The sequence below is a fragment of the Leopardus geoffroyi genome, chromosome A3 (genome assembly GCF_018350155.1).
Source record: "Leopardus geoffroyi isolate Oge1 chromosome A3, O.geoffroyi_Oge1_pat1.0, whole genome shotgun sequence".
In the NCBI taxonomy this organism is placed as follows: domain Eukaryota; kingdom Metazoa; phylum Chordata; class Mammalia; order Carnivora; family Felidae; genus Leopardus; species Leopardus geoffroyi.
The window spans coordinates 45,331,458-45,340,603 of record NC_059336.1 but is presented as its reverse complement, the minus strand read 5'-3'; the positions used below and the strand labels follow the sequence as shown (position 1 = coordinate 45,340,603).

Genomic DNA, 9,146 nt, shown 5'->3' with positions numbered 1-9,146 from the left:
TCAAGGAAACTGTTTCCTTTTCTGAGAACTAAAGACTAAAACATTCTGCTTTTCAATGGATAATTTTATGAAGATTCAAATTCTGATTTTTAGATGGGTCGAGACCTAGCAAAAGGGAATGCAAGTTGTTCTTTCAGTCGGTAAGAATGAAAGCACAATATAATCTTGAAAGAGTTCCTCCGGGGAAAAGCATTTAGACAGTAACAGTCTAAGCTATTTACATTTCTTAAAAATACTACAGAAATAATTACATGTGACATGTTTTAAGATCAAACTAACAAATGAGTGAAATCCAGTATATGCTATTTTTGACACTGAATTGGCATTTTTACCTTTTTTTTTTTTTTTTTTTTTTTTTTTACAAAGAAAGGAACTGCCATAGACTCACTTTTCAGGCAACATGTAACAATTTTATGACAAAATGACAGATTCATTGAATCTCTCTTTTTTTCCTGTTTATGAAATGATATTAAGAGAAATTTTACAAGGCAAAACAAATGGTAAGTGTATTTTATTCAATTTCGTTGCATAAATTAAGGAAAAAGCTATATCCATCCTAAACTGAAAGAAGGTGTAATGGCTGGTTTTATTTGCTTAGGAAGAAAAAAGGAACTAGAACACCTTTCAGTTTGCTTCTCTGATGGTAACAGCATCTAGAAAGTTCTTCTATACTTCCTGTTGCTCAAATATGGAATGGAAAGAAGGCACTGAGGCCAGCGGGCAGGGTCCTTCCTACCTTCACTAGGATGCTCTAATTTTGTGGCTAGGATCATCTCTCTATTCAGATGCTCTAATGCAACATTCCTCTATGGGCTGCATTTTCCTTGTCTGAAAGAGCCAACATTTTGCTTAAATTATTTTGCTTCCACCTGCTGTGAAACATGAATCCTAGCTGTCTGGCACAACAAAGACTCAGCCTGGCAGGAAAGCCAAAACTTGAACCTAAAACTGTCACAGGTTTGAGGTCTTCCACCCTTCTAAAATATGCATGTCAACACAACATTCATTTTCAGGGAAACAAATTTAAGTGTTTAGCCCCCCTCCCCCCCCCCCCAACAATTCAGGGCTGAATATTTTTCCAGTCTCTTTCATGTTAGCTTGTAGAAACTATACTGTGAGATGGGCTTTCGGGGAAGCCAGGGCAATGTGATGCTGCTGGGTACTATTTAGCAAGGGTTGCCCACAGACTATAGGCAGCTGAAGAGGATGAGGCTTTTCATTTCAAAAGGTAATATATTTTACAAAATCTCTAGTATTTAAATTAGATGTTTACTGATAGATATTCTAATTGCAAAATAGATTTGCCTACAGTTCAATTTGGAACAAAATCCACCCCCCCCAATATGAGACTTTGGTTATCATAATAGTTGCAATAATGCAACATAACAAATCACCCCAAAACTTAGTGTCAAACAACAATCAGCCTATTGTTGTAGGTCAGCTCACACATCTGCGGGTGGGCTGGTATCAGCGGGTCCGGCTCCACATTGTGGTTGGGATTGTGCCTCCACATGTGTCTTGCACCCTCGTTGGACAGAGATACCTGAGGCATGTTCTATTTATGGAGAAGTGCAGGAGCATGGGAGGGCAAGAGCAACTGCTCACTTTTCAAGCCTCTCCTTGCATTACATCCACTAATGTTCCGTTGACCAAAGCAATGCATGTGGTCAAAGGAGTGGAAACACTCTGCCCAGGGTAGGAGAGGGAACAGTGTGGATATTTGCTGAACAACAGTCCAAAACCATCAGTTATATGGGGCATTGTAAATAAATGCTTATATGATGCCATCTAAAATTTTCATCTAAACATGTTTTTTAAGATTATTTACACATCTCTTTCATTATTCACAAAAGAGAGTAGAATCTCATTGTGATATACAGTAAAACCTTGGTTTGCAAGCATAATTTGTTCCAGAAACATGCTTGTAATCCAAAGCACTTGTATACCAAAGTGAATTTCCCCATAAGAAACAATGAGGGGTGCCTGGGTGGCTTAGTTGGTTGGGCATCTGGCTTTGGCTCAGGTCATGATCTCACAGTTCGTGAGTTCAAGCCCCGCATCGGGCTCTGTGCTGATAGCTCAGAGCCTGGAACCTGCTTCAGATTCTGTGTCTCCCTCTTTCTCTACCCCTCCCCTGCTCACACTGTCTTTCTCTGTCTCTCAAAAATAAATAAATGTTAAAAACATTTTTTAAATAAATAATGAAAACTCAGATGATTCGTTCCACGACCCAAAAATATTCATATAAAAATGATTACAATTCTGTAATGTCATACAAAATAACAAACAAAATACAAAATATAGAGAAAATAAACAAATTAACCTACACTTACCTTTGAAAACCTTCATGGCTGGTGTGAGGGAGACCAGAGAGAGGAGGGTTGTTGTGTAGGACAACTTTCACTATCACTAACCGAATCACTGCTATCTATTGGCTCAATGGAATCTTTTTCTGCATGGGGGCCATTGTATATACTTGCATGGATGTTGACTACAGTAAAGTATTAATAAACTCTTGTCATATACTGTATTTAATGTAACTACAATACGGCAGCAGAGGAAAGGGTCTATATCTGCAGGCAGCCTGACCTAGAATGAAGCAAAGCATTCCTAAGCTTACTTTTGTATGGAAAAGCAAAGGAATGTCCATAGGTGCTTTGAAGTGACAAAAAAAAATACACTAGTGCCAGTTGTAGGCACCTTCCAGGGTTCTGAAAAATCACTGATTTCTGCTAAACATGGTAGCCTGAGACTGAGCATCAGAGCATGGGAGATGATCATGCATAATCCCAGAGAGAGAGAGAAGAACCATCAGCTCGGTTGTGATCATGTGACATTCAGCATCATGTGCCACTCATATCGCAAGACATGGCTCATTTATCAAGTTAAAATTTATTAGAAATGTTTGCTCGTCTTGCGGAACACTCACATAACACGTTCCTCGCAATCCAAGGTTTTACTGTAATTTTTTACTACAGAAATAAGAACATGCTACAGGTCAGCTCACATCCCTCCACAAATACAAAAAGACCTGATGTGACAAAAGCAGATTTGCCAGTTCCATCTCTTGCCTTTTAAATGTCTGCACTATGATATTTACATGATATTTGCACAGTTGTGAGTTCTTTCTACGTCATTTCTCACTTTGACTTTGTAAAGAATTTTTAGAGTCCATTCATGTTTATTGCCTGATTCCTGTATACCAGGCACAAAGCCAGGCACTTGTAGACACAATCTATAATTACATTCATAATCATGAGTAACAATAGCATAAAGTATAGCCCACCATGTTACCCCTGGTGCCTTGCACAGTATCTTGCCAACAATGGGTGTGACAAAATGTTTCCTGACTGAACATATGGATGAATGTTTGAGGTTATCATACTGTTGATCATATGTTAATTGGGTCTTACTTTTGTGCCTTCTAAAATATTTTTTGCAGAACAACCTTCCTGTGGCCAGATTTCCTACTACATATTTCTACTTGGTATTCCCTATAAAGTTGGCACTTCTTTATCCAACCACAGGATAAATTGTATATCTGAGATCTATACGATAGAAACATGTTTCCCTTCACAATGTTAGATTTGGTTATGTAGGTTTCCCCACATAATCCTAAACGTAACCAAAATTGTGTGTGTCTACAACACAATAGTATAAAATAATACTTCTGCCATATTGGTAGGCACTTCAACCCAAGGAAACAGGACTGTTTTATAAGAAAGTTAACCCTTGTATAACTATCATATTGTGATAGCTGGGTCAATTTTTAGCTGAATCACAGAGGGAAGATGGGGGAAAAGGAAATGGAGAGAGAAAAAAGAGGGGGCAGAGAGACAAAGAACAGAGAGAGCCTTGGAGATACAGATTTTCTTCAATCACTGGATAAGTGACACTTAAGAGACCGAAAATAGGTGAAACAAACTGGTTGCCAGGTGAGGGGACAGGATGGATGAACTAAACTATGAATAGTAGTACTGAAAAGGACTTTCCTGGGTCTGACAGCTTTATACCAGCCAAGATATATAAGATGGGGTAGATGGGGTTCCATTGGAACAGATCACCCTGACCACTAAACAGAGGGAGTAAGGCAGCCCCAGGTTATGTGGGACCCATGATATATACTCATATACAACATGCTTTTTTTTTTTTTAATGTTTATTTATTTTTGGGAGACAGAGAGACAGTGCAAGCAGGGGAGGGCCAGAGAGAGAGGGAGACACAGAATCTGAAGCAGACTCCAGGCTCCGAGCTGTCAGCACAGAGCCCGACGTGGGACTCGAACCCACAAAGCACAGGATCATTACCTGGGCTGAAGCCGGACGCTTAACCAACTGAGCCACCCAGGTGCCCTTCATGTATGACACACTTTTAATGTCAGACAACTTCAATCAGCCAAAGATTTACCTTTTCTTTTAAAGCAGTTAAGTTTATTTATTTATTTATTTATTTATTTATTTATTGAGAGAGAGGGAGAGAGAGAGAGAGAGAGAGAGCAGGGGAGGGCCACAGAGAGAGGGAGAGAGTATCCCAAGCAGGCTCTGCACCGTCAGCACAGAGCCTGACACAGGGCTTGAACTCATGAACTGTGAGATCATGACCTGAGCCAAAAACAGGAGCCAGACGCTTAACCCACCGAGCCACCCAGGATCCCCCTAGTCAAAGATTTATTTTAATCAATGTATTTCCACCACTTAGGTACTTTGTAACTCATGGAGTCTTTGCAAATATTTATAAGGACATAACACCTCGCAGGGGCTTCCTTCACATAATTGGGATAGCATATACATTCTTTTGACATTTCAATGTACATATGATGCAAATAGAGTGGGAAATCTGAGGATTTCCCCTGGATATCAGTTTTATGCTAAAAAATCTGGCCACTCTACAGCTCAGTTAATCTAAAGATAAGAAACGGCCCATTTTTGCATTTGATCTGATAGGTGACAGAGGTACCATGGTGGGCTGCCCTCCTCTGAAATGGCAAATGGTAATGGGTGATTAGAGCAGTCTGGGTGAATTTTCAATACAGGATAATAGAATATAACCATAGCAGTTTTCATGGAAGGCCAACCTTTGTTGCTCCTTTTAGGGCATAAATTACGCATTACTTAAATTACAGATCTGAAACAGGAAGCAGAACACAAGGGGGGGCACCGTTAGAAAGAGGACCGTGTGAAAGCACCCGAAATTAAGGTTGGCAAGAGGAGCACTCATTTCCTCACAGCTAACCTGCAGTAACCTTCCAGGTGAACCATGCATGGGGGCTGCCAAGAGGAGAGAGGGATTTTGGTGTCGACAGCCAGGCTGGGGAGAAAGAGGGAAGGTGAGGTCTCAAATCACCCTCTATAAGCTGTCAATTCTCCACCTCAGATCAAAAAAGCACTAAGACTTGTCATTTAAAGTGTTGGCAGATATGGAAAGGTGATATTTTTGCTTTTTGATACATGCTCTTTGAAGATATAAATGAATGCACTAACAACTTTGTGATCACCAAAGTAAGGCAATGACACTTTAACATTTCAACTATCATAATGCACCCAGATTTAGGAGATTCTTTGATTTATCTTAATCAGAGGGGAAAAGATGCCAGTTTTCATCATTCTGAAACTATTGTTTATCTCCTCTAGAAGCTAGACATCTTACTAATATTTAAAAGGAACGTGGCTTTAGAGAAATTAAATACTTAAGTTGATCTCCCTGTTAACCTCAAAAAACAAAATATGGTCTTAATTTTCTTAGACACAGATTTGCCCTAAGAGTAAGGGAACAGCCTTTTTAAATACTTTTTTTTCAATAGATGCTAAAATAGTATTTTATTCTTTTGAACTGAGTGCTTTAATTTTAATCACCTAGAAGGTATGCATTTCATAGTCATGCTCAATATTCTAAAGATGAAGATTCTCCAGAAAACCATCTTTTGAAATGAAGACAAGGAAGGGATTTCCTGGTTTGGCCTTAAAATCACATCTCAATGTATGCAAACAGTCTGTATTAGAAATCAATTCAAGATTTATGCACACAGATATTAATTTGAATTTTTCTTCCTAGTTATTATGGTTAAGGCCAGAGAAAACAAAAACTATATGCTAAATTTTATAATTTATGTATTTTAATTATGTCTATGTATATTTACATATTCCATTGTATTTTAATGAAGAATTATATTTCCTTTTTCCACTTCAAAAGAGACATAGTGTGATTATATATGACCTCATTCATCCTCAGAACAGCCCCAAGAGATTGTATGTTCTCCAGAAAACAGAGGACAAAGGGGTTAAAGGATCCAGCTCCAGGTCACACAGCAGGTAGATGGTTCAGCAGAACTCAGACCTCCTGAGTCTGGTTTTGGACTCACACCACTACACTATATTTGCAGATGGATATGCAATAAATTCCTTAAAAAATACTCTAATTGGCATTTAATCTGTGTAATGAACTTTAGCAAATAACTAGATAATTAAAGAATTTAAAATAGACATCACAGAATATTAGTAAACTATGAAATAAACATTCACTTAAAAACCATATCACATCCATGAATAGATCAGAGACTGTTCTTTTTATTTTTTATACGTCAAAGCCTAAGATTTCCATGACCCAAGCCTGACCTGTCTCATTTTGTTCTGCCAAATTAAAAGGGAAGACTATATTAGATATAACATACCAAAGGCTTTGCTTGGTGATTCATGCACTGGAATTTTAATGTTATACTTTTCCTAACAAACATGCTTTTAATAAGGCAGTAAACTGCATTTAGCTAAAGATGAAAATAATTGATCCATTTCGGGCCATTAAGGCCATTTTATTTATTTATTTTTTTTTACTTTACTTTCATCTTACTTTTCATTTTCATGGAAAGTACAGAGGTAATAGCAGATGAATTTCAATTAGTTTCAATTAATGCCATAAACCGTTATAATGTATTAGGTTGCCGGGTTCTATCTGAACCCCCCCCTACCCCCCGGGCAGAACCCTCCAGGTTTTGTTTGCCTTTGAAAGCAGCGTTTGAGCTGGTGATGTCAGCTATTCTCCACGATACTGGAGCAGTTCTGATCATTTAGGATAATTTACATCTATAAACCTATCCAACTCTAGAGCCCAGAAAACAATGTCCTTCATTCTGGGCTAATTCCATCACAGAACAATCATTTCTCCTTTGGCAGCAGAAGCAGGCAGGATAAAACAGAGAATGGGGGCGGGGGTGGGGGGACAGTGGTGATGCTTTGAGGCTGTATCTGTATGGTTTTAATGGGCAGAAATTCCGGAACTGACTTCCTCCCAGTGGCCATCCATTGCTTCTCATACCCAGCATCCACCTGTCCTTCTAGAACAATTTCCCCACCGTCCTCAACAAACAAGCCCTTCCCCTCAAGTGCCTGTACTTCAGCTAAGTTAGGCCTGGCATGTCCCAGGATTCCATGTGTGATTGCCGGATGGACATATGACCCAATCATAGCCACAGAGACACAGGAGATTTTTTTTTTCTCAGACTTTTGTAGGAAGAGCCCTGTCCTCAGCTCTTTCCTGCTAACCCCATCCTGAGCTATTGAGAAAGGGAGAAATTAGCACTGACTATCATGAAAAAAGCTAACTGTCATGAAAGATGTCCACATTCTTCCTGGTGTCATTACGGTGACATGAAGAGGAAAAAGGGCTGGCAGGTGGAGTGATAGCAGTAGGTACACAAACGCAGCCCTGCTCATTTTTCATGAAGTGCCAGGCTTCTAGTTTCTAGCTTCAAATATCAACATCCCATAACTGTCTTTGGTATAAGCCAGAAGTGGCTGCACCAGCCCTCACCTGCCACGGCCACCCCCCTCCAATGGGTTATGCAGTCTTCTCCAACCCGGTCTTTCTGGATTGCTTTCTCTTTCTACTAGATGGGAGGTTCACCTTCCTGAAGTGCTGTTTGGTGCACTGGTTATCCCTTTCACTAGTTCCCCAACCCGTAAAAAGTCACCAGTTAAACCCAGACATGGCTGGGCCCTGAGGTCCTCCACCTGCCAATCCACCTTCATTTCCCACTGCTGCCCTTCAAGGGTCTGCCCAATGCAATTCAAGCACCCCCCCACAACCCGTCTGTTTACTTCTCCTGCTCTTCTTTAAGGCTGAGCCCAATCCTCCTTTTCCAAACTTCAGTTTCCAGGGCTCTCATTAAGGACATAGTGCCTGTCTATAAATGGACCAGCCCCCGGTGTACGTGGATGCCCATTAAAAAAAATTTTTTTTTTTAGTTTATTTACTTTTTTTTTTTAAGAGACAGAGAGAGAGCACGAGTAAAGGAGGGGCAGAGAGAGGGGGAGAGGGAGAATCCCAAGCAGGCTCTGCACCATCAGGTTAAAGCCGGATGCACGGCTTGAACTCATGAACCAGGAGATCATGACCAGAGCCAAAACCAAGAATCGAACACTTAACCTACTGAGCTACCCAGGCATCTCTGATTTTTTGTGCAGATGGTGTCCTAGACTGTGCTATCACCAGGGGCTGAGATTACAGCCTTGGGAACCTTCTGTGCATAGCAATAACCCCATCACATGTAGCAGTAGTAACAGTAATGCTAATAGAAGCCTGTATTACCGAATTCTCACTGTGTATGAGACACTATCCTGAGTTGGACATGTAACATTATCTTATTTATCTCATTTAATTCTCACAGCAACCCATGTGAGGAAGATATTATCTGGAATGGGACTAATCAAATTCAAGTCTGAATAGGACTCTAATTGTGGAAAAGCTACAAAGAGAAAGCTTCCTTCAGACAGGAGGTTAGCATTTTTCATTCTAACTTTTCTTTCACGAAAAGTCATTGGAAAAGGAGCACCACACAGAGTTGAATTAATCTGCTGGGCTGGGTTTCTCAGATATCTCTGGAGCCTGGGCCTAGCATCTGAGTGTTATGAGCATCTACTAGAGACATGCCCTAGGAGTGTCATTAGCATGGGACCCAGGAAAATAGCCTACGTTTAAGACAATAAGTGAATTTCTACATACTTCTTATCTTGGCAGTTCAATGGACAAAAGCAGGCACTCAGAGGGGTTGTATGCAGTGGCTGATGGGAGACATTCTTAAATCTTGCAAAAGCATTCATTTCCCTTTAAGTGGGCAGCAGAGTAACACCATCTCTGACAACCAGTCAAGTCAT

At 40.0% G+C, this 9,146-nt stretch overlaps 1 protein-coding gene across 3 annotated transcripts in view; it reads right to left on the bottom strand.

Annotated features, from left to right (window-relative positions):
* CFAP61 (cilia and flagella associated protein 61) overlaps positions 1-9,146 on the bottom strand; it is a 283,106-nt gene that overhangs the window by 71,503 nt on the left and 202,457 nt on the right. The gene's annotated exons all lie outside the window — the stretch shown is intronic.